At 42.6% G+C, this 23,750-nt stretch overlaps 1 long non-coding RNA gene across 1 annotated transcript; it reads left to right on the top strand.

Annotated features, from left to right (window-relative positions):
• Positions 1–7,416: 7,416 nt before the first annotated feature.
• LOC142071538 (uncharacterized) lies at positions 7,417–13,887 on the top strand. The gene is made up of 2 exons (XR_012667628.1): positions 7,417–7,767; positions 10,360–13,887. It is a non-coding gene; the product is annotated as an uncharacterized LOC142071538 (long non-coding RNA).
• Positions 13,888–23,750: the final 9,863 nt, after the last annotated feature.

Here is a 23,750-nt window from a genome sequence, read left to right as displayed (position 1 = left end):
GGACTAATACTAATAGTATGATTCAAATGTAAACCCTAGAATAGTTCTCGCGCTATAGTTCTTCAACCACATTCATTTTAACCCGAACAAACCAAAATCGTCGTCCTTGGCTCCCTTGTTACTGGTTGCCTAAATATTTCATTATATAATTGTCAGGAAAGAAAGACACCAATTCACAAGTTTGAATAATTAAATAAATAGTCGGGGAGAGGGAAGAGAAGAAAAAATAAAGAGATTATCTCCCCGGATTCCCCCCCCCCCCCGCCTGGTGCCACATCAGCAAAATAAAGAGGATAAGATTATTTTATGGTAAAATAGTTTTTGCATCTCATGGATAATGGGATTGTCTTTCCGGCATCTTTAAAAACAACCTGACAGAGTTGCTCATTAAAAGCAACGAAAGCCAGCTTTTCATAAACATTTTAATAACCAACGAAGCAAAATGAGAAATCAGATCCGCAATGCTCAGTGCTTCTTAATTCAAGTGAAATAATTCTGCAAAGACTGAGCAGAAGAACAAAATGTTCACTTGATCCAGCTGCGAAACAAGATACAAACATATTTTAACCCTACAAACCGACAAGACAAAATGTGGCCACAAATACGTGACTCCTGGGTTCGCATATGTCTGAGGCTGGTGTAGGGGGGAGATGCAGATATTTCTTGCTAGGGAGGATTTTGCATCCAGAGGGTTTTTCTATCGACTGGTGTCTCCTTGCCGAAGTTACTTTAAGCGAAAGTATGTTGAATCCGTTTTACTGTAATGAGGCGCTGCCTGAGCTTTTACCAACCATTATTTACAACTGAGCTCTGCCCACGTATTGTTGAAGATTTGGGAGAAGAATTCCCCATTTCCCCACCTTTTCTCGGCCCCCGGGAGCCGTGAGTGAAATAGGGGGGAAAGCTAAGGCACGTACACTAGGGGAGTTATTACACATCTGGTGGTCAATATGCAAAAACCACCTCCAGCCCTGGTCGATGAACTTGGGAGAAATCTCAGTCTCAGCTGACAGCCGAAGCCGGTTAAAAAGAAATTGACGAAGTTAAAAACATGAGCGGGGAAATATCCGATCCAGAGATAGGAAGGGAACCCCCAGGGGAGATCAACCCGAATCTTACTAGGTGCCGGGAGTTTCCTTCCCCTTCTTGTTACAGTACGAGCAGAGGGACCCGTAAACGGTATCCGCGCCAGCAATCCCACTCCCCCCGGCCCCTCCCCACACACAGCCAGCCAGGCAAAGACCGGGGGGCGTTCACCCAGCGGTGTGCAAGCCACAGGAGTCATTCACCCACCTTGGGAAGGCTCGGCACTGCCTTAGATGTGGGCTCAGAGGGGGGCTGGCTGGAGGGGGATCGCTTTATTTTGTGGGGGGGGGGGATGAGCTAAGTGGGACGGAGGCTGCTGCTTGTGCGGGGGTCTAGCTCTCAGGAGGAATGATGCCCTGCACGTGTGAGGAGGGGGGGAGGTTTCACCTCCCGGAGCGGCGGGCGAGCCGGGCGGCGGATTTTGCGGGCGGCGAAGCCCCGAAGGGCGCGAGGAGCTGGCCAGGGAAAAGCGTTCCCGACGGAGTGTCGCCGTGCTCGGTGGGGCCGGGAGAGAGCAGACCAGGCGCAGAGCAGCTGAGCTCTCCTGCCGGGGCTTATTGGGCTGAACCTGAGCTCCACAGAGCGCAAAGCTCAACCCGGTACAGAGGAAACAAGCCAAGCGCTTCGGGATCAACGATTGCTAAACTTGAACACGGGCCCCGGGGGTGGGGGAAGCGAAGCCTTTAGGTCACGGTGAACAGCGGTGCTGCGGGAGAGTTTAAGAGAGAAGTAGCCCAGCTTTTGGCTGGGTTTCCCCCAAGTCCCCAGACGCTTATCCCATGCTTTCCCCATGAGAAAGAGTCCAAAAGAGAAAGCCGCTTCCAGTAACTGGAAACGTCACTTTTCCCCGCACGTTTTATGGCTGCAAACTGCCGCTAAAGTTCGCCTCCTTCCAGGTTCCCTTCTGGTTTACAGGAAGGTTTAGGGAAGTTCAGCAGCTTTATTGCTCAGATAAGCAACCTCAGCGCGGCTGATTCAGCTATTCAGGGAATACAATGTGTTCCTGTGTCCTAGCTAGCGGGACAGGCTAGAGGGGCCTTGCAGGTGAAAGGTTACTGGCCCCTTGACCAGCCGCTTCTCTTTTCAGGTAGTTATTAAATCGGCCGAGGCTGTATGTAATTGTCGCTGGAAATTTTCCCGTTGAATTGTACAAACCGCGAAACCTTAAGCCTATATCAAGTGATGAGAGAGCTGGGCAGATCAGGGGGTTTCAGCACTTGCGAATCTCTTCATTTCATCGCTTTAAAAAGGAGTTTTTTTCCTTCCAGCCTTATTGAAGAGAACTGATCTATTAATAATCAGAATGCCAAGAGAGAGACTCATCTATAAAGGTTTAAATGGACTTTTTTGTTCTGATTTAGGATTGGCTTTTAAACAGTTCTGATTCCCCGATGGTTTTCCATACGATAAAATCTTTGATTTAACCAAGAAATAACTGAAGATCAGAAACATGTGAATAAATGTACAGAAGGCATTGTTTGATGTGGGGTTTGCCATATTCAATTTGAAAATTGTTCCCTGTTTGGAGTTTCTAGGCCCTATTATAATAACAACAGGGAACCTCAACTGAACTTTTTTTGGGTCACCTTTTACTGCCATATTCCAGGAAATCATAGCACTCAACAAGCCAGAATGGTTTTTATTTCAGAATTAGTGCTGACAATTTACACTTCTACCAAAAAGTTAACTAAAACTAGATAGACTAGTTTCAGAGTAACAGCCGTGTTAGTCTGTATTGAATGTCCCTGTGGATTTATGTATCAAGAGACACAGATACTTAGTCTTGCTAGTTTTAGTTAACTTTTTGGTAGAAGTGTAAATTGTCAGCACTAATTTTGAAATAAAAACCATTCTGGCTTGTTGAGTGTTATGACTTTGTGAAATATGGCAGTAAAAGGTGACAAATATCCATATAATTACATATATAAAATCAAAGTTGGCTCCACCATTGGGTACTCACCTTACTCCAAACTGTATATCTGTACCTCCAGAATTAAGGTTGTATAATCATTTCCATTACATACCACAAGTTTTGCTGTTTTATGTGGTCATAGAAAAATATATTTGTGGTTTAAACTTGGCAGGCAAAGTCTCAGCGAGGACATTCTTCCCCCAGAAAGATTTCAAAATTAAATAATTCAGCCAATTATTTGGATTTGTAAGAGCATACAGGAAACAGAAGAGGTTTGTTTAATATATATTTTCCTGGCTTAAAAACTTTAAAATGGCCCACTTGTAAAGGACATTTTGGATCGCTCTGGGATATTAAAAAACTCCAAACCTTTGATTATTTGGTTTTACAGATAAAAATACTACAGTTTCTACACATAAAAATATTATAGGGCATGGTCCTGCACCATTAAAGTCATGGGGAACTGACAGAGATTTCAACAGGAGAGGGATGGGGCCCATATTGAATTTTTTAACATTTAAATTTTCTATGCAGGTCATATCTTGTGAATAATCCATATTTGTGATTTCATCTGAAGCCAATGTGAGTTTGTGGGCAAAAAGACAGCAAGACTGAGAGTTTTATATGAGGATCAAGGGTCTAACAAGTTATATTTTTACAATATATTACATGTAACATCCCTAAGGACCCAAAGACCTTTTACATACTGTATATCAGGGGTGGCCAAACTGTGGCTCATGAGCCACATGTGGCTTTTTTACAGTTAAAGTGTGGCCCGTGGAGACCCCGCGCTTCGCCCCCAGCCCACATTCTTCACCTACCAGATTGGGGGGGAAAGCTCATGGCTTCTTTCCTGCAGTGGGGTGATGGGGCTAGGGCTTCTGCCAGAGACCACTGGTGCCTGCTGAGAGTGTGGAGGGTGGGGGTAGCATAATTTAAAGGTTTTCCCCCCCCCAACAGCTTGGCTCATGCCCCCAAGCACACCTTCCCTTTTGCCCTCAGCGGTCCCTCCCTGCAGCTCCCAGCTGTTAGCTCTGCATGGAGAGGCAGCTGCAAACAGCTGGGAGCTTCAGGGAGGGATGGCTGCTTTAACTCCACATGGCTCTCCCTGCAGCTCCCAGCTGTTTGCTGTTGCCTCTCCCTATGGCCACAGCTCCCATCTTGCCAGCTCCAGCAGCTGCCGCACAGGGAGGGGACCTGGCGGTACCATGTGACGGAGTGGGGCCAGCAAACTCTGGCAAAAATCTGGGGGACACACATGGCCCCATATGCCCCCACCATGCATCGCCTCTGGCTTCTGCTTAGAGGGGAGGGGTGTCTGGGGGCTTCAGCCCTGTGGGTTGCCTGCCAGGGCTTGGGGCTTAAGCCCTGGGCCCCTGCAGGTGCGCCCTGACTCTCAAACTTCTGAAGATTGTCGTATGTGGCTCGGAGGGTCAGTAAGTTTGGCCACCCCTGCTGTATATACTGGAATCGTTTCACCTCCCAAGGAAATCTATGGGGCAGGATATGGTAACCAATAGTGCACAACAGTGCTAGGTAATAGTTTGTAGCAGGAAATGAATTCTGTTCTGTGTTATTTGTATTTCAGTTATGCCTATAGACCTCAGCCAAGATGAGGGCCCCATTGTGATAGTCACTATACAAACTTAAGAGCTCTTGGCATCTGTACTAAGACTGCTTCTCAAAGTGGGCTCAGAACCACAGAGTAAGAAACAGTCTCTGCTCCAAGGAGTTTACAGGCTAAGGCTCTGATCCTACAACTGGCTCTGCATGGTTGTTGCCCTGGACATAAATAGTCAACACAGACACGGAGTGGGAGAAAGGGATTAATCATAAAAGCAGAGCAAATTAGCGCCAGGATTATTTTTCATTTGTTTTTTATATTTTTGGGTGGGTTTTTGGTTCCTCCCCTCACCCCCACTTTATTATATACACATAGACGTATTATATGGTAAGGTGAGGAGGGCATGCAGGAAGGCATTAGCAAAAACATAGAATAAAGGTGTAGAATGAAAAAGTGAAAAAGCTTGTGGGAGGGGTCTGAAGTCCCCAGCCAATCACCAGAGGGGAATGAATGTCCACAGTAAAAAACTGAAGAAGGCATAGTCTGATGACATTGTCTCCACTTGGAAGTGGATTTTGTAACTGCTTCTATAGCTGCTCCTGACAGGTTTAATTTAAATCTCTGGCCCCTGGACTGCCCTTGATCCTGGAGTTTCTTCCTTCCCCAAGCCTATACAAGACCTAGTGTCCCAGGAAGGGATGCTGCATGGTGAGGGTGGGAGGAGGGATTGTGGGGGGAAGGGTAGCTCCACTGGGATAATTTTCTGTCCAAAGAATCCATATGGAAGTCTTGGTCTTCACTTTCCTCACCTCTCTTCGCAGGACAGCCGCGTACGTTCAGGATGTCTGAGGAGACATTAGAGCTCTTTAACTCAGAATAATCTTGAATTTCTTAGGAGCACTGGCACCAGCAACAGTTGCACCACCAATAATTAAAAGACAAGCAGTACTGTAGTAATTACTGCTCCTTACACTTGTGGAAGTAGATAAAGGGAATTTGGATGCAGGCCTCTGAAATGAGCAGGAGTCAGGCTAACTCTAGCTTTAATAACACGAGATTTGTTGAAGCGGGGATAGTGCAAAGTGAGTGGAAAACAACTGTGAAAGAGGCTGTTGTGACCTTGTATTAGATAAGAATAGAATGCAGACTATAAGAGAAATGGTAAGTAAAATAAGATATCATAAAGGAATATGTATAAACAATATGCAGTTGTTGCTTATTATTGTCTGTAATAGAGGTATAAATGCTTGCTCAAATTGTTTATCTGGGAGAGACCTGCCTAGGTGGGGGAAACCCTGTGTCCTAGTGCACACTCTCCCTCTGTGCAATTGCTTGAGGTAATAAAGTGTATCTGATTTGCTACACCCAACCTGAGAGTGAGAACTGTGTTTTTCTCCGACAATTTGGGGGCTCGTCTGGGATGGCAACACCCGCTGAGACAACGGCAGCTGCTGCGGACCATTCCCCTTCTAATCCTATGGTGCCACAATATAAATTGGTTAGTCTCTAAGGTGCCACAAGTACTCCTTTTCTTTTTGCGAATACAGACTAACACGGCTGTTACTCTGAAACCTGACAACAGAGGTAAGAGACCTTTTGAAATCTCTATTGAGGTATCGGAGGAGGACTGCCCGTGAGGCTGTCTGTCCCTTTTGGGCTTACACCATCCAAACTTATTGATTGTACAGCAAGATCAGATACAGAGCGGTGCTGGGGAACTGTTTTGCCGCCCCCAATAAGGTTAGTTTGATGTGGTGCTGGGGACTTAGTTTTGCCACCCCCAATAAGGTTAATGTACCGGTACTGAGGGGTTGTTACCGCCTCACATAAGGGAAAGATTGTATTAAGTCCGGACATAAGGTAAAGATGCATCGTGGTACACAGAAATAGAGTGTGGCTCACGAAAGCTCATGCTCAAATAAATTGGTTAGTCTCTAAGGTGCCACAAGTACTCCTTTTCTTTTTGAGAAATAGAGTGTGTGTATCAGTGTAAATGAGGGTCGCTGGAAGACGCCCAGAGCACCCTGTGAAGCCAAAGGCTCGTGACTGGGGCTGCCTCTAACGCAAGCCCGGTGGACTGCACCTCAGTGGATTAGTAAAAGATCCTGACTAGGGGGGCTGTCTCAGCATGTCATCGCCTGCCTGGGTCTCGGGTTGTGTGCCTCTATCCATCTTGTCCCTTTCTCTCATGCTTATGAGCCACTGACTGGTCTGACCATCTCACTGGAAGCAATCAGAGTAAGCGGCGCCGTCTCTCTGAGACTAGCCGATGCTCTTTGCTGAAGGGAGGTGTAGGAAGGTCATGGACATCCTGGATAAATCTTTCCTGTGTGACTGATTCAAGTGGAAGAGATATTCTTAGCTTATCAGCTCCCTGCTGTGTATCTAGAAAATGGGTGGGGGACAGTCTAAATATTCCCCCGTACCCTCTAAGTGTACCCCGGCATATCACATGTACGTACATTATTGTCCTAGGACCTGCAGGTATTTGGAAAATTGGGATCATTACACGCATGATAATCCATCTAAATAATTCCCACTAGAAGGTACCTTCGATTTAAATAAAATCATACACCTCAGAGGAAGCCACAAAGAGACTCCATGAGTCTTGGGTGCGGAGTCTAAAGGACTCCCAGAAAAAATTAAAAACTCAAGTACAGGCTTTGAAACGGAATGTAAAGCATCCGGATGTCTCTCAAATTATTTTTTGTTAACCCCTCAGCTTCTTTATATTCCCAATTAGTTAAGGCTGAAGTCAAGAAGGGAAAGGAACGGGTTAATTTGAAAAGTTAGCTTGGCCTAGAGATAAGAAGAAAGCTGCTTTGCATTCAAGGTCAAGAATCGACACAGACCATGCCAAGCAAAAAACACCCCCTGATTTCAGCCTCAGCTGGCTGTGAAGAAAATATAGACAAAGGTAAAACAAAGGCAAATAAGTTGCAGGACTGAGATTACATTTGCGAAGGTTAGCCACCCAATGAGACCCAACAGTCTGCCTTTGCAACCCTGGAGCCGGTGTGGTTTGGGGATGCTAAAGAAGCCACAGGCAGCCGGCCTGGACTGGAATACCTCCCAAAAGCGGAAGCAAGTTGGAAATTTTTACAGCTTATCTCTGGACAATCTCTGCACAGGATACCCTCCCGTCCATCTCTCTCTCTCTCTGTCTCTCCTACCCCCTGGGCTGGCCAGCCCGTGAAGCATGTTTGTGAGTATAAAAGGGGGTCAGGGTTTGAGCATTAATGTTTTTTCTTCCCTTGAGTGCTGTTATTTTATTATTTTATTAATTAATGCTTTAAATTCAGTCACATGGTGTGTTCTCTTCATCTCCACGCCACGATCCTGCGGTCTTAGCCTGATCAACTGAGGCACAGGCAAATTGGTAATGAAAATCTGTCACCGTTTTGATGGAAAAGTGAGGATGGGGAGAACCTGGCAGAGTGCACACCATCTGTCTCTTTTGCCCTTGATATTTTTCATTTGCTTTGTTTGGCACAGTTGGTATTACATGTTAAGAATTGCATGATTAAAGGTGAGCCCCACTCTCAGCCGCAGTAGGTCTGAGAACCGGAGAGGGGTTTAGCATTCCTCTCTCCACCCCGGTCGGTGGTTATAGAGTGCTAGTGGATGGAAAGCTGGTTGTAGAAGTCCAAACTGGTGGAGGGGAGGACTCGGGGAGTCTCGCTCCACGCATATAATCCTTGGTGCATACAACCTTAGCTGTAGCATGCCTGGGGTACAAAGAGGAGTTGGGGATAAGGAAAGAGATGTGTACCTGACAGCTAGAATTGAGCAATTAAAAGTATAGATTATGAACCAAGCAGCAACTCAAACCTATGCCCAGGACCAGTTGCAAGCCTTAAGACAGGATTTCCAGGCAGAAAAGGAAGCACTGGCTAAGCAAGTACCAGTCCTTTAGAGACTTGTCAAAATTTAACCATTTGTGCTCAGCATATGCCGTAATAGCAGTGTGTCTGGCATAAGAGGAAATTAAATAGTTAAACCGCCAATTGGCCGTGCTTTCTCTCCAGGTGACAAGCCTCACGGGGGAGGGCTCGGGTAGCCCTTGTGAGTCAGAATATTTAAGAGAAGAGACCAGGAGGGCTGGGGGCTAGTTAAGAAGCCCACCCTCCTTGTTAAATTGATAGTGGGACAAAGCTGGTGCCCATGGAAGGGACAGTTCAGAGAGAAAAACAGGATTGGGCCCAAGTGGGCAGGCAACGGATAGAGAGATTGGAAAACAGGTTGGAAAACAGGTTGGAGGGCATAGTGAAAAAAAAGGAGTGAATAATTACAGGAATGGGAAACTTAAATCCCGGAATAATACTTGGAATGGTAAAATCTGAGTTGATTGGGTGTTGTTTTGGGAGATAAGCAAGTGATTTAAGAAAGGAAAGTGAGAAGTTAACTCTGTAGTTGCTGGAGGGAATTAAGCAGTTGAACTTTGTGAAATACCAGAAAGAAAAAGAATTCTTGGTTTCTTTGCAGCCATTTTGAAGAAAAATGGGCCCCTTTTCCAAATGCAATTATACAGTGCTACTTAATTAATATCTTATTAGGCTCCATGGGGCTACAATAGGTGGTGTCTTCTTTTTCAGATTGCTCTGTGTTTGACAGCAGGAGTTAAAAGTAAAAGGCAATCAAAAGTCTGGTAAAGTTTATTGTGCCCTTTATAAAGTAAGCTGTAGATAGCTTTGGATCCAAAAGCAAGCCAGAAAGCATCTGTTTTAATGTAAATTACCTAACTGATAAGGTAGAAGCCACTGAAACCTGGGCTGCGTATGAAACAAATACAAGAAAATATGGGTAATTCCTCTGTTTTGCCTGCAATTAACAAGAGTATTTGTATAAAAAGGAAATATTTTAAGCAATGACTGACTGCACAGAAGGGGTAGATCTATGCTCTTTTTGTCTTTCAGAAAATCAGAGAAAACTGATGCCAGCTGAAAAGCAATTCAACATATCATGAATTTACTGGCACAATAGGAATTATGTTCTGTGTTCTATGTCCTGTCTTGTGGTGTTTGTCTTGTGGCCAGAATTGCTGTGTTTAATTTTTCATAGGACAGTTTAGTTTAAAACTAAATAGAAGGCTTAAATCAAAATGCAGATACTTGTTTTATTCAACTCGGAATACAAAGTGTTTGGATAATAACAGGAAAATGTGATATACTAAAGTTTAATATATTTGCTTAAGTAAGAAAAAGAAATTTCATTGGCCAGATCTTTTAATTGAAAAAATTGTTGTTAATATTTGCACACCAACAGTCTTTGGAAGCAAGGACATGAAAGATTAACCCACTCCCCATATTACACATTTCTAGCCAGAGGGCTGGGGAGGGAGGAAAGCTATTGGACACCACAGGTTGTACCAAGCAGACTCCTCAACAGTGAGTGTGCTTGTCCTGGCTTGTTGCTCCAAAGCTCTGTAATAAAGTCATTTTCCTAGAAGGGTGTATGTGGCTACATTGAACAACAAGAGTAAAGTGCTGTATAATGCACAATGTACATGTGTTCATTTTTGAACAAAGGTGTGTGAGTAGAGAATGAAAGGTTCCTTTGTAGGTTAACAGAAGCCAAGAAGGGGAGAAGAAAAAGAACAGAGGATGAGTTAACTCAACGCTGTAGCTGGCAGGCTCTGTCCAAAGACAAGATGCTGGCCCACCCAAGGACACTGCTCCCAGCTAAGACTTGGCTGAAAGCCAAGAAAGAGAGGGGGCTTGAATGGGCCCAAGTAGTTGTGAGAGCTGCAAAACACTGCCAGGCACTAATGAAATATGTTAAGTCTGTTTATACACAGGTGAAAGAAGCACTACCCAAAGATCCTGAACAACCCTGCCACTCGGTAGAACCCAGTCTACATAAAGGTCCATCAGCGAAAGACTGCTCTGGCCCCACGCTGGAAAGGCCCTTATTAAGTCCTGCTAACTACCAACACCGTTGTGAAGTGCCAAGGACTGACTGCCTGGACCCATGTTTCTTACTGCAAAAAGACCCCTCCGCCTCGAGATGACTTCACTTCGACTACTGATCAGCCTGTCCCTCCTTCTGGGTTTTTTCTTTCCTCCTTTTGGACAGCAGGAGAAAGGACAAGGTGAAGTGCTAGTAACCTCTCCCTTGTCCACTGACAGAGCTAACCTGCATTCAGTATTTGCTAAAGAAACCAAAGCACTACAGGGTGACATGCCAGTAACCTCTCCCCTGTATAATGCAAAACCACGACTGTTCCAAGAGAGAAGAAGGAATGCCCGCTTTGCTGAAACCACCAAGATCCAAGGATTCCTGACTACAAAAGACATTGAGAATTGGCCTTGGTGGCAAAGACGGACCATTGTACATTGGCAGGGAGGGAGTTGCGGGATGTATTCTTGGGAATGTGGAGTGAAGTGGTGGGGTGGGTTTATTCCAGGGGCTGGAATCTGTGCTTGTGGGCAAGCACCATCAGAATGCACTGTCCTCCCTAATTGTCTTCCGGATGATGAATACCAAAAATGCCTTACAGCCACGAACATTACTCCCACCATCTGCCACCGGTCCTGTAAGTTACCCAAATACAAATGATACTGTATATTCTAATGAAACCTATTGGCCAAGACCTTCACATCTAAGTGATTTATTGAAATTTTGTTCAGAAAATTTATTTTTTTAAGGTTCAGAATAGTTCATATGAGAGAACAATTGAATGGAAAACAAATGGATCAGTGGAAACAGAAATATATGATATCACTACAGATGAACCCCGAGAATCAGCAATTGAGATTAGTGGGTTCTATAGCGAAGTAGATATAATGGTCGTGTATCTGATTTGCTGCACCCAACCTGAGAGTGAAAACTGTGTTTTTCTCCGACACACTGTATTTCCTTTGCTTATTGCTGCCAATACCACTCCTTCTGTTAGTGACACTTACAGAACCCACGTTTCTACCACCACCACCTCTCTCCTGGTGCCACTGGCGTTCCTGCTATTATTTAGCCCCATGAGGAGAAGACAGAAGTGGAAGGGGAGAAGCATGGGACTGAAGGGACAATACCATATGTCTCTTCACCAGTGGATTCTGTGAAATGACACAATATTGCAGGAAACCTAGAGTGAGGGAAAACAACAATGTTGTCTATAGGAAGGGGAATGAGAAGGCTAAAAGAAAAGAATGGGTGGGCTGTCAGCCTCCATAAAATACTGATCCTTTGCTAGAAAAATGAAAAAGGAAGGAAATCCCAGCTGTTGTTCAGTAATCCTTGTGCCATCAGAGGCAAGAGCAGGGCCAGGGCATGCTAACAACAGTCAGCAGCAACAGCTTGTCCTAATATAGGGGAACAAGGCAGTGGCAAATACTGAGAACAGGGGTCCTAATACATGGCCAGGTCTCTGTATACACAGTCTCGTGGATGGGCTAAGGACATACTGTGTATCACTTGACAGCTGGCTCTGTGTGGAGTCATGGCCACTGCAAATCCCCACATTTATTATGGACAACCAGCTTCAAAGCAAACAGATTAGGCAGCCGGGCTAGCACTCTATGCACAATGCCCAGTGCCATTATAATATTGTCATCTCCATGTGTGGGTGGGGAGATGAGTAGTGGCATGCTCTCTGACACTTTCACCCCTCTTTTTTCTACATGTCAGACTACTCACCCACTGCTAGTCATGCCTGTCCTTATACCGCCACTCCCAAAACGTAGCTGTAACAGTAGCAGTACTTCAGCTCTTACATCCCATATCCTCTCTGCTCGTGTCACACTCATTGTTAATAAAAAGAAAGAGCAAAATGTAGCAAAGTGGCTGCATTAAGTACACAGTGCATATAGTGCTATGGGATCCTGTGGAATTAAATGTGCTGTTGAAAATTAACGTTTTCAAAATGATTATTTTATTATTATTTTGCAATTTTCCGCTTCATGGTGTTCAGGCACGACACAACAACTGCTACTAATATTTACCCTAACTATTGAAAGTGCGAGTTCAGACACCACAAAAGAGATGGTTCTGATCCTAGAAACCTCTTAAATGCATAGCCTTGACATACAGTAATTGCTTTCATTTAAGTAAGAAGATTATTCCTTTGTTATCAGGTAATTGATTTAAAAGTGTTTCACCGTATGTTTACACTTGGCATGAATTGGTGCGTCCAAAGATTTAATCGTTTAATAGATTTAGTCATTTAACAAAATCAGACGGTCATTGCATTACACTGTATACTAGACAATAGATTCATAGATTCCAAGGCCAGAAGGGACCATTGTGATGGTATAGTCTGACATCCTGTATAACAGTCTATAGAACTCCCCCAAATAATTCCTAAAGCATATCTTTTAGAAAAACATCCAGTTTCTTCAGTTATTTTTTAGCTGTAAAGTTTCAGTGGAAATAACAAGAACAGCACAGTTTGTGCACAGAGGGGGAATGTCTCTCACTGATATTCTTTCATCAAATATTTCTTTAAGGAAGCTTGTGAGTGGGTGTTGGATCATTTGTCTGCACACATACCAAACACGTACGTATAAACCACACTTGTTCCTGTATTAGACTAGTACTCTGCTATACATTGATAACTTTGCTGCTTTTCCATTGCATGGATGGTTGTATTTTATGGATTGCTTATGATTTTCACAATTCCAAATCAGTCTGTCTGTTGGGGTTTGTTCTTATTATTTACTCAGCAGATGTCGATGCAGATAGGTTGAGAGAAAATAATTTGAACGGATGCTTACATTTACACTCTTAGAACAGTCCTGAAGGCAAGTTGGCAAGAAGCTGCCAATGGAACCACAGGATCAAAACTTCTTTTGAAAACCAAATGTTCAGAAAACCATCTGCATTTTCAGCTTATTGGGATGAGCAGGGGGGTAATTCAGTAAAATACACAAGTTAGCCATCCGAAGAATTTTGGAAAATGGCTTCTATTGGTATGCAAGAATATTTCACAGCCTTTCATTTGATTGTGTGTGTGTGTATCTTGGAGGGGTATGTGGGGAGCAATCTTTGGTGTGGTTCTTAGAAGTATATTTTAGAGATGAAAAAGGAAAAAATGCATGGTAAATATATAGCTGCTACAAACTGCACTAGAAGTTTCCTCTTTTTCTGAAAAAAAAGTTTATTGCCTTTTATGTTACTTTTCAAAGTACTATTTTAATTCAATGTTGATGACATTAATGCCTTAAATGCATATATGTCTAGACACTAGATTTTCACTCAGACTACCCCATGGTACAACGATAATGTGGCCTGAAAAGGGTAGTGGTCTAAATTATTCTTTGGTGTTATTCCAGTGGCTTAATTGAAGAATTGTGAATGTGCATACAGTAAATAAATACTTTGTTGGCTTTTTGTTCTTTGCCATCACACTTGCTTAATATGAATCGCTTCCAGATCTCAATATACATTTACCTTTTATGTAGCAGTGAATTGACAGTAATTTTCCCTACTGCTATCAATACTTCCGCATGCATGCTATATTTTGTATCCAGTATTTTATCTACCATTAACTTCTATTTATTTTATTTGGAGAATTCGAATGTTGCACAAGTCTGACTCTGCCATCACCCACTCTTTTGATGCCTCATAATATAACTGATAAGGGATGGATTGTAAATATTTGGGGAAGCAATACTAGGATAATTATTATGATGATTAGAAGGTATTAGTAAGGTATAACTATTGTAATAGATGCAGTCACAAAGAAGCTTAAGAAACTGCCACAGAAACACAAATTTATTTTAAACTCTGCAATTGATACCCTCTATTTTCATCTGTTGCGTTTCTAGAATTCCTCCCATACCTGTCATTTTCACTTCTCTCAAAAAAGTATCAAAACAAACCCTCATTACTTTATATGATTCCTGTTTTTGCATCTGCTTTTCCCTCCCTAAGTATGTCACTCCAGTGTTTAGACAATAGCCATAATTTGGCTAGGATTAGAATCTGATTGGAATTTAGCAGGAGGAATGGCTGAATAAAAAGGAAATAATCAAACTCCAGTAACATGATACCAAGGGCTAAAATCCTGCTTGCTTGATAATAAGGGCAGTGGATCCACTTGTAACATTAAGGTGAACAGCACTTGACCCCAAAGGAGAAAGAAAAAGAAGACATATAATAATATTACATACTATGTAGTCTTAAAAAGTAAGTGAGAAAGAAGTGTTGAGTTCCTTGAGTATGAAAGAAGTGTAAAGTATTGTGCTTTAATCCTGCTAACATCTGTCTGTTTCAAACCTGGAAGCAGCCTAATGTTCACCTAATAGTCTTAGTACATTTTGTAATTAAACTAATTAGGCAAAACATCTTACTGCTTTGGAGGGGAAAGAGCTCTGCACACGCCTCCCTTGTAAATAGAAACTGAAAATAATCCCTTTCATTTGGGAGGCTGGTAAAATGACTTCCTTCATTACATGTATATTTCAGCTAATACTTTTCATTATTGAGGACTCAGGAGGCTGATGTAGAGATGGCGGGAAAAACCTCTTAACCCTCTCTCTACAAAAGGAAAGTTTTTGATCTTATGAGCCTGGCTTCCCCCCACTCTTGGCTTCCAAAGTCCATAAAAATGCTTCTAAGCAAAATTAGCTTCCAAGTCCATAAAATTGCAATATATCATTTAAATCTTGACTTTTATAGCATCCTTTTTTAGTACTGGAAAGAGGAAACCCATGAAACGGTGTGAAGGCATCCTAGGCTTTGAAGATGACTGGAGATATGATGGCATTTTCAGCACACCTACTTATTACCTTGAAATGAAAAGTGCTTAGTTGATTAGGAGTCCAGTCCTGCAGCGTGAACTTCAATTAAAGTCAATGGGAGATTTGCCAGAGCAAGGACTTCAGGAGCAGGCATCGATGGGAATTCTTAGCCACTCTCTTTGAATTGGAACTAGAGTCCCTCATTTCTTTTCTTACTCCATCTATTTTGTACTCTATTTTTATGGCTTTCACACTACCAGATTATGTGAGTGCCTCTCTCAGAAAGAAACACTACCTTCCTCTTACATATTTCTCTATTCATTCATATTTATATCAAACAGATATACAAGACAAAAGACCATATAGTCTTGGGGGCAGGGATTGTCTTTATTTTTGTCCCTTATACATTGCTGGACATTTTTGTGTGTGTGCCGCTTAATGAATAATAGGGTAAGAAAAAGTATTGCATCTTGCATGAGAATTTTTGGACATTCAGAATAACACATCTGGTGTTCAACTCAATGCAGAATTGGTATTAGATATTGCTGATATGTATAGAGTATCCAACTCATATACACCCACCAACATAGCTATGTCTTCAAATACACCAGATACCATTAAATATATAAACACTTGTTTGTTGTTGAAGTATCTGCAGCTGGAGTGTTAGATACATTTGAGAAACTCTACAAGGGCCTGCTCCCATTGCAGTCAATGGCAAAACTCCCACTGACTTCCATGAGGCCAGAATTTCACCCCGACAGTCTTCAATGGGAGCAGGATATAATCTTTCTTAATACATATACAGAGAACAAATGGCTTTGTTCACTGCAAAAAACCAATAGATGTGTTAGACTTAACTGCAGCTGGTTATCGTCCATGTGTTCTGATAACAAATGGGGGAAAAAATATTCAAAAAGTCCTTGAAAATGGTTTCACGTTTTCCAATCAGCTCTCGGTTTAAACTCTTTCCCCACATCCATTCCCTCCCCCCCTTTCACATGATCTACAGGGTCTGGTTAGGCTCACCCTGAATTGCTCTGACATTACTGGGCTGGAAACTCCATTGTCTTGCACCCTATAGTCATTTAAAACTGTATACAATGAGTGGAAAACTCTACCAGGCATTTAACACCCACCATGCACACTTTTTACAGGATTAAGTGACTACACAATGGGCAAGGCATTGTGGAGCAACAGGCCCATTGACTTCAGTGGACCTACTCTGGGTTTACATCAATGTAAGTGAGGAAAATTCATGTCCAAAGTGGGTTTGGCTAACAAACTATCCATGTAGTGACAAGTGCTTGTGTTCATATTGGTGTGGACAGTACAAAAACCGTGTTCACAAATAAGTTATCATGGCTCGTACAATTTAAAAACTTCTTTCTAGTGACATTTTCAAATTTTTTTTTAGCCAGACAGAGATGCAAGGAAGAATTACATTTCTGGGTGACTCTACCTAGTAGGCTCTTTTTAGTTAGGCAAGAGAAACCTTCTGACTCAGACAAAGATAAACAAGTATTGAACGACATTAAGCAAAGGTGGGACGTCACATCCAATGGTGCCCTGGCAATTAGCAGTATTTTGTGCATGCAGATCTCATCTTTAATCATAATATTATCTATTGTCAATGTAATTGCTTTCTGACTGCAGCCCGTGCACAGTAGGTATACTAGATAGGGAACTGTTTAGACTGAAGGTGTGATTTTACTGATCTAGTTCAGCGGATAGAAACATATAAAAATCTGAGTTTCTCCTTGTGTTTTTAGACTCATTACTGCCTTCCTGCTTGCTGCTTATTCACAAATCCTGGTTTCCTCTCTCTTTTCTTCTCTTCTAATTGTGTATTTCTAACGTTGTCAGGTCTGTTCGCCACACACTTCTGAATTCAGATAACAACATCTTTGTTGTTGTTTTGCTCTGAAGGCTCTCTTTGGTGAATACACTGGCAAAATCCTTCACCCAGGTTAGAGAATAATCTATTTGAAGGTTTCTTCCAGATGTCACTACTATAGCAACAGTTTCTACAGAGTTAATGCTGATATTAAATAGGGTTCAGCCCAGCATTACCATCCAGCCATATGTCCCTGTTTTTTTAAACTTGAAATGAGTTTGAAGCTTCTTCTATAGGAAAAGCTGTCCATCAAAATCTGATCTTTATTACATCCATGTACATTTTCTCAGTTGGAAAAGCGGCCTTAAATCTCTCTACAGACCCTTAAGTAAGGAGCCACATTCTTTTTTCATAGGTGGAACTGACTGTTCTTTTTCAGCAAATTATGGAGATCTGCAGGGTTATATAATTATTTTGCTTTTAAAATATATATTTGTGGTGTTTTCTGGTTGCTTTGTCTCCTGCATTCACTTGAATAATGCCTGCCTTCACTTACGCAGTGTGTTCTATCAATTCTCCCTTATGTTCTGACTTCCAGAAATATTATAGTCTCCAGAGGAGTTGGTGTCTATCTAGCTACAGATCCAAACCCTTGTCCCCCTGCTGGTAGATGTCTTCATAGTTGGCTCTCCTTCACCAGGAGAAAACTGTCTTTTCTGTCTCTTTTCCTCCCCTTTTATTAAAAAACAAAGACGTCACTGGCTCTCACCTACTATGTGCTCACTTCTATCTCATTATTTTTTAAATCTGGTGCATCCTAGAATCCCAACATGTATTACAGGGCCAGCCCTAACGTTTTTCAGGCCCTTATGAGAGCAAGATGATAAGATGAGGGTCCAGTTCAGAGACTTTATGGCCATGACCCTCCTCCTCTCCTCAGCTGCCTCCTGCCTGTGACTTGTTCCCTCCATGTCATGTCTGTGAGGCTGTGAATCCTCTGACTTCTGTCTACATAGATACAAATAGTCACACCACTACTGACAGACTGAGAAAGAAAGCAGCTGCAGCATAAATTCAGGAACTTGAACTGAGCAACGTGAGGCAGACTGTATGAGGCAGCAGCTGTAACAGAAGCTAAGACAAACTCCACATAAGAGAAATAAGCATGCTGGAAAATAAGGAGCAAACTGCATGGGAGAACAATTAAACTAAGAGTAGTATAATGAGCTAGAGCAGTGGTCCCCAAACTTTTTACCTTGCACTCTCCTTTACCTCTGTCTGCATCCCCCCCACAGCCGGGGCCAGAGCCGGGGCCAAAGCCAAGGCCAGGAGTGGAGCTGGGGCCAGCAGCTAGGGCAGAGCCCAGGAGTGGAGCGGCGTGGCACTCCCCCCGTCCCTCATGGGGGCTGTCCCAGGCCCCAGCCACGCTCTCCAGAACATTCCTCCATGCCCCAGGGCGGGCGCGCTCCACAGTTTGGGGACCTCTGGGCTAGAGAGAGCAAGGAAATGCGGTTTCTAAGCCTCTATGACTGCCAAATTGAATACAATCATCGAATCGTAGAATCACAGTACTGGAAGAGAACTCAAGAGATCATCTAGTCCAGTCCCCTGCACTCAGGGCAGGACTAAGTAATAATTAGACCAGATTTCAGAGTAGCAGCTGTGTTAGTCTGTATCCGCAAAAAAACCAGGAGTACTTGTGGTTAGAGACTATCTTCTTGCTATATGTTCCATTCAATGCATCCAATTCCATTCAATGCTGTAGCCCATGAAAGCTTATGCTCTAATCAATTTTTTAGTCTCTAAGGTGCCACAAGTACTCCTGTTTTAATTAGACCAGAGGTTCTCAAACTGTGGTCCGCGAGCTCCATTCAGGTGGTCCGTGGATAGTTCGCTCTAAGGTGAGCACCTGGGCAGCCATACACAAGAGAATGAAGGGCCACCTGCCTAATTAGTAGAGCCGCGCAGGTGTGGCTCCACTAATTAGGTTCCTGGACCCTGGAGAAGACACACATGTAAGGTGAGGTGGTGGCCTTGGGCTGAATAGGGGGTTGGTGGGAGGGGGAAGTGGGGTGAGAAGAGAGGGTGGGGGAATTTGGGACGTGCAGGGCTGCCATGGCCAGAGAAAGAAGTGACTTTCCCCAGCTCCAGGGCTGCGACTGCCGGGGAGAGACGGCCCTTCTTCCCAGCCTCATCTCTATGGCTGCTGTGGCAGGGAGATACCCGCTCCTTTCCAGCCGCAGATTGGGGGCTGCCATGGTGGGGGAGAGAGGGAGAGACCCCTCTCCTCTTTCCCAACCCCAGCTCGGGGGGCTGCTGTGGTGGGGGAGAGAGGGAAAGAACCCCCCTCCTTTCCAGACCCAGCTCGGGGGCTGCCGTGGCGGGGGAGAGAAGGCACATCCATTGCATTGGAAAGGTAAAACTATTGATATTAAAATATGAGTTGTATGCTTTTATTTATAGAACAACAACATTAATTATTATTAAGGTTTATTTTATATAGCGCTTTTATCTAAAGCGCTTTACAATAGTTAGCTAACAGTACAAACAACATTTGGAAAGATCATTAAGTGGTCTGCCAAGACCCTCAGCAATTTTCAAGTGGTCTTTGGAAAAAAAGTTTGAGAACCACTGAATTAGATTGTTCCTGACACGTGTTTCTCTAATCTGTTCTTAAAAACCTCCAATGGCAGAGATTCCACAACCCCGCTAGGCAATTTGTTCCAGTATTTAACTGCCATGACAATTAAGAAGGTTTTCCTAATGTCCAACCTAAAACTCCCTTGCTGCAATTTAAGCCCATTGCTTCTTGTCCTATCCTCAGAGGTTAAGAAAAACATTTTTTCTCCCTCCTCCTTGTAACAACCTTTTACGTACTTGAAAACTGTTATCTTGACCCCCCTCAGTCTTCTCTTTTCCAAACTAAACAAACCCAATTTTTTCAATCTTCCCTCATAGGTCATGTTTTCTAGACCTTTAATCATTTTTCTCGCTCTTCTTTGGATTCTCTCCAATTTGTCCACATCCTTCCTGAAATGTGGTACCCAGAACTGGACACAATACTCCAGTGTAGGCCTAATCAGCACAGAGTAGAGTGGAAGAATTACTTCTTGTGTCTTGCTTACAGCACTCCTGCTAATACATCCCAGAATGATGTTTGCTTTTTTTTGCAACTATGATACACTGTTGACTTATATTTAGCTCATGATCCACTATGACCCCCAGTTCTCTTTCCGAAGTATCCCATCCTAGGCAGTCATTTTTCACTTTGTATATGTGCAATTGATTGTTCCTTCCGAAGTGGAGTACTTTGCATTTGTCCTTATTGAATTTCATCTTATTTACTTCAGACCATTAACATTCATTTTGAATTTTAATCCTACCTTCCAAAGCTCTTGCAGCCCCTCCTAGCTTGGTATCATCTGGAAACTTTATAAAAGTGTACTCTCTATGCCATTATCTAAATCATTGATGAAGATATTAAACAGAGCCAGATCCAGAACAAATCCCTATTGGACCCCACTCGATATGACTATCCAGCATGACTGTGAACCACTGATAACTACTCTCTGGGAACGGTTTTCCAACCAGTTGTGCACTCACTTTACAGTAACTCCATCTAGGTTGTATTTCCCTAGTTTGTTTATGAGAAAGTTGTGCGAGACAATATCAAAAGCCTTACTAAAGTCAAAATATACCACATCTATCACATCCCCATTTCCACATTTTCTGTTATTGTCTTTTCCCCTTCATTGAATAACAGGCCTACTCACTCCTTGGTCTTCTTCTTGCTTCTAATGTGTTTATAGAATGTTTTCTTATTACCCTTTATGTCTCTAGCTACTTTGATCTCATTTTGTGCCTTGGGCTTTCTAATTTTGTCCCTACATGCTTGTGGTTTTTTTAATACTCATCCTTCATAATTTGACCCAGTTTCTACTTTTTGAAGGACTCTTTTTTGAGTTTTAGATCATTGAAGATCTCCTGGTTAAGGGTGATCTCTTGCCATATTTCCTATCTTTCCTACACAGTGGGATAGTTTGCTCTTTTGCCCTTCATAATGTCTCTTTGAAAAACAGCCAACTCTCTCAAACTGTTTTTCCCCTTGCACTTGCTTCCCATGGGATCTTACCTACCAACCCCCTAAGTTTGCTAAAATCTGCCTTCTTGAATCCCATTAACTTTATTGTGCTGTTTTCCCTTCTACCATTCCCTAGAATCATGAACTCTGCCATTTCATGGTCACTTCCATCTAAGCTGCCTTCCATTTTCAAATTCTCAACCAGTTCCTCCCTATTTGTCAAAATCAAATCTAGAACAGCCTTTCCCCTAGTTGCTTTCTTCACCTTCTGAAACAAAAAATGATCTCCAATGCATTCTGAGAATTTGTTGGATAATCTGTGCCCTGCTGTGTTATTTTCACAACAGATGTCTGGGTAGTTAAAGTCCCCCCCCCCCCGGTCACCACCAAGTCCTGTGTGTTGGATGATTTTGTTAGTTGTTTAAAAAAAGCCTCATCCACCTCTTCTGCTTGGTTAGATGGTCTGTAGTAGATCCCTATCATGAGCAGAGATGGGGTCCATCTATCGAGGAAGGGAAAGAGTTAGATTAGCTAACCTAGTGAGGCGGGCTTTAAACTAGGTTCAACGGGGCAGGAGACAAAAGTCCACAAGTAAGGCAAAAACATGGAGACTTGGGTGAAGGGTTGAATCTATGGAGAGCATCGGCAATTATATGAAGGCCAAAGGAGAGACAAGAGGGAACATAGAGGGGAAGTCAAATCATTTTCTTAGATGTCTGTATACTAATGCAGTAAGTATGGGGAATAAACAGGAAGAACTAGAAACACTAGTGAATAATCACAACTATGACATAGTTGTCATCACAGAGACTTGGTGGGATAATACACATGACTGGAATATTGGTACAGAAGGGAACAGCTTGCTCTGGAAGGACAGGCAGGGGAAAAAGGGAGGAGATATTGCCTTGTATAGCAAAGATGTATACACTTGCACTGAGGTTGAGATGGAAATAGGAGACAGACTTGTTGAAAGTCTCTGGGTAAGGATAAAAGGGGTAAAAAACAAGGGTGATGTAATGGTAACAGAAATCAAATATCATACTTTAGGATGTGAGGTGATGACCTGTGGAAGCGCAGCATTTTACAACTGGCTAGATGCATTATGGGTAGGGTTGGAAAAGACAGGAAGAAGGGCCTTGTGGTTAAAGCACTGAATGGGAAATCAGGAAATCTGAGTTTAATTCTCAGCCTTGACACAAATTTCCTGTGCTACCATTGGCAAGTCACTTAATCACTCTGTATGTACATCTACACTTACAGTGGCATGTAGAGTACAGACACTACATGTTCAACTAACATGTGTATAAACAGCAGCATGGACGATGAGGCTCTGCTTAGGCAAGTAGAGGAGAGTGCCCTGAACTCAGGAGTTCTCAAACTTTTTGTTTGCTCAGACCCCTTTTTGAAAATATTTCAGGCTGTAATGACCCTCCCTCCCCAGCCAAAGTGATGACCCTCCTACCCATACAATGCCACCCTTGCTTCTGCCTGAAATATATCCAGGGCAACTTACAAAAATAACAGTAGTACAGTACAATATTTGTGTATATACTATATGAACACATTCGCGAAATTTGCTATTTGCTATTTATGCCATGACCAACCTGCAAAAAATGTGTGATTTCACTGTGATTTAAGTAGACCCCTATGTATAGGATATATACCCTGGGGGTTCAGGGCACTTTACTCACCTCAGGAGAACCTCATTTTCTATGCTGCTATTTATACCCATGCTAGTTGGGCATGTAGTGTCTGTACTCTACATGCCACCATCTGTAAGGTGGGGCAATAACACTTCCTTCCTTCCACCTTTTGTTTGTTTTGTATTTTTAAATTGTACCTCTTCTGGGCATGAACTCTGTTTTCCTATAGGTATGTATAATACCTACCACTTGGTTGGGGCCCATAGGCATTACTGTCATATAAATTAATAAACAAACAAACACAAATAAATTAATAATACATTATGTAAAGGTTGTCCTAATACTAATAAAAATCATTGTCAAATTATTCAATGTACTCTCTGGACAGCCATAACACTGTGTGAGTCAAAATGAACGTGTGATGCTTCTTTTTAAGTCAACGGAGAAAGCAGAATGTGGCCCCCAGTGATAGGTTTGCTTTAAGGCACTCTTTGTTCCTTTGAAATATCTGTATTTCTCTTATAGAAGAAAGAAATCAAAGGTTGTAATGAGAGAAAGAGAGAGAGAGTTGATCCCGCTGATATATCACTAAGTAAAAAGTGACATGCAGATAAAATGAAAACACAAAGACTGTTTAATCATGAAAAATATATAGTCCTGAGCTAATGGTAGAAAAATGTTTCGTGAAGGGTTCCAATGATGTAAGAAACCACAAGAAAGAAATTCAGACGGATTAAACATTGGGAAATCATTTGTAAATCCAGACAATCTATAGTCTGTAGTGTATTTTTATGGTATAACAGAATGCAAAGAACTGCATTTTTAAAAGACTTATTTTCTTTCCTGGTAGGACCTCTGTATCCTTCATCAAGCACTTATATCCCCCCTTTTAAACGCTGATCTAACATCAAGGTCCTTTAGTGCAGCATGCTTTGAAATACAGACATGGAA

Source organism: Caretta caretta, chromosome 3 (genome assembly GCF_965140235.1).
Source record: "Caretta caretta isolate rCarCar2 chromosome 3, rCarCar1.hap1, whole genome shotgun sequence".
Classification (NCBI taxonomy): Eukaryota; Metazoa; Chordata; order Testudines; family Cheloniidae; genus Caretta; species Caretta caretta.
The sequence above is the reverse complement of the archived record's forward strand: the minus strand, read 5'-3'. Positions and strand labels throughout refer to the sequence as shown.